Source organism: Buteo buteo, unplaced genomic scaffold (genome assembly GCF_964188355.1).
Source record: "Buteo buteo unplaced genomic scaffold, bButBut1.hap1.1 HAP1_SCAFFOLD_51, whole genome shotgun sequence".
NCBI classification, from domain to species: domain Eukaryota; kingdom Metazoa; phylum Chordata; class Aves; order Accipitriformes; family Accipitridae; genus Buteo; species Buteo buteo.
The window spans coordinates 287,501-290,000 of NW_027439217.1; the positions used below are offsets into that span (position 1 = coordinate 287,501).

General features: G+C 77.9%; 1 non-coding gene across 1 annotated transcript; it reads right to left on the reverse strand.

Moving 5' to 3' along the window:
• Positions 1–270: 270 nt before the first annotated feature.
• Positions 271–423, reverse strand: LOC142027702 (5.8S ribosomal RNA). The gene has a single exon (XR_012649250.1). It is a non-coding gene; the product is annotated as a 5.8S ribosomal RNA (ribosomal RNA).
• Between the last annotated feature and the right edge of the window lie 2,077 nt (positions 424–2,500).

A 2,500-nucleotide genomic window follows, 5' to 3' on the forward strand; every position in this document is an offset into this window, starting at 1 on the left:
CCGACCGGCTCGACGAACCCTGACGGCCCCGGCGGGACGAGCTCCGACCAGCGGGTGCTCCAGGAGCGGGGAGCTTCGGAGCGCTCCCCGAGTCTCGATTTAGGGGGACGAAGGCCCTTGGCAGCGGCCGCCGCCGGGCTGCGGGGAACGACTCCCCGGGCCCGGGGCCGCGCGCGCGCGGGCCTGCGAGGCGCCCCAGCCGCGCCGCTGCGACCGCCGCCCCGCCGCGAGGCGAGGGGCGGCGGCACAGACGGGCGATTGATCGTCAAGCGACGCTCAGACAGGCGTAGCCCCGGGAGGAACCCGGGGCCGCAAGTGCGTTCGAAGTGTCGATGATCAATGTGTCCTGCAATTCACATTAATTCTCGCAGCTAGCTGCGTTCTTCATCGACGCACGAGCCGAGTGATCCACCGCTAAGAGTTGTCTGGCTTTCGGCACCGCCCCGCACGCGCGAGGGGGCCAGGACCGCTTCGCCACAGGCGAGCGGCCCCTCCGGAGGATGGCCCACCGCCCGCCCGCCCACCCCCCTCCGCACGCGCGGAGGGGGCACGGCGCAGCACGACGGAGAAGCCGCGCCTCTGCTGACCGTACGAGCACACACAGAGAAAGGGGGGGGGGAAGGAACGGAAAACTCCGAGCGGCGAGGCTGGGGAGCCCGCGCTCCCGACCGGCCTGGGAAATGCCTTGCTCGCATCGGAGGCGGCCCAGGCGCACGGGCTCGGCCCGGCCTCTGGGCAGAGGCAGCGATGCACCCGACCGCGCGCGGCCTGCCCACCACGCTCCGGACGACACGGCTGCTGCTGCTGCGGGGCAGCAGCGGGGAGCCCCACCGGCCCCGCGCACGCCTCCGTGCCGGCTGCGCCGCGCTACGACAGCCAGCTCCCCCGGGCTCGTCCCGACGGCAACTCCGCGGCCACGCCAGCGGCTCCAAGAGGCGGCAACCGCCAGAGCCGGCGACGCACCGCCCGCGGCCTGCCAGACGGCACCCGCTGCCGCACCAGAGCGGCTGCCCTCCCGGAACCACCGCCACCGCTTCTCGCCTCGGCCCCTTCCACGGGCACGCCCCAGGTGGAAGGCGGACGGCGCTAAGCCGGGGACAGCGCCCGCTCTCCCCGTTTCCACGCGGAGACCGCGCGTGGGGTGCCCCCGCCCGCCCCCGCCCACCTGCCCGGCGCGGCCGGGAAGCGCGACGGGGAAGCGGCGGGCAGGGCCCGGGACGGGACAGCCGCGGCCGGCACCGGGCGCCCTCCGGCCGACCGACAGGCCGAGCGGCGCCGCCGCCGCTCAGCCGGGGTGCCGCCCTTGCCAGCAGCCAGTGGCGGGAGACCGCCGAGCGCTCGCCAGGGCGAGGGGGGGAACGGAGCGCAGCGCGGCGCAGCGCTGCGACGGAGTCGCGGCGGCCCGGCAGCCGCCCAGCGAGCCCCCACCGCGGGGACCCGCCACCCCGGGCAGTGAGCCCGCGCTCACGCCGGGGCCGCCCGTTTCGAGGCAGGCAGGCCGGCTACGGCCGACCGCACCGCGGTCTCCACCGAGACCGGACCGCGGAGAGGAGGGGGCAGCGGGACCCCTCCCCGGCACGGCTGCCCGCGGGATGAGCACGGGCGGCAGCCCACCAGGGCCTTCGTGGGAGGAACTCCCGGCCCCTTTAAGGCACCGCCGCCCGGCCGCCCCCCCGGGTCGCATCGAGCCGCCCGCGTCTTTAAACCTCCGCCCGGCTCCACGGCCTTCGACCCCCGGGCTCGCCGAGGGAGGGCCGCGGAGGCGCGGACGCTAGGTACCTGGCCCTGGGGTGAGGGAAACGACCTGAAGGCCCCGCGGGGGTGCCTCCCCCGCTGCCGCCCTCGGGGGAGCGTCCGCCCGCGGGGGCGCGCCCGACATCCACCGCCACCACCACGTCCTCCTTCCCGGGGCCCGGGGTTTCCCTCAGTAGCCCGGCGCTGCGCCCGGGAGGAGAGCCGTGGCTCGGGCCGCCCGCTGGCGCGGGACACAGCCCGGCGGGGGCCTCGCCCACCAGAGGAGGCGGCGGCGGCAGAGCGCCCCCCCCGCCCCGGCTCCCTCGTGGGGAGAGGTGCGGGGGGGAACGGCCGCCGCCGCCCCACCCGGCGCCACGCACCCGCCCGGAATGCCCGGAGGCCTTTCCCCCGCGCGGCCGGCCGGGCTGCTTCGCAGCAGCCCGACAAGGTGCGGGCAGGGCCGCGGGAGACGCCTCCCGCGACCCCGGAGGACCCTCTCCTCTCGCGCCGCTCGCGCCCTGCTGCCCCGTCCTCACCGCCGCTCGCCGCTTCTTCCTCCTTGCCCGAGCGGGCTCGGCCGGCGGGGCTCGTCACACCCCGCGCCGGCGTCCCCCCTTCCCGCGCACTGCCGCCCGCGCTCTGACCGGGGGCGCCCCTCTTGGCCCCGAGGGCCGCGCCCCAAAACCTCCCCGGCAGCGGACCGCCGTCGGGCGAGGCGGGGCCGGTCCCCGGAGAAGGGCGCCGGCCGGCGGCGGGCGCCAGCGGA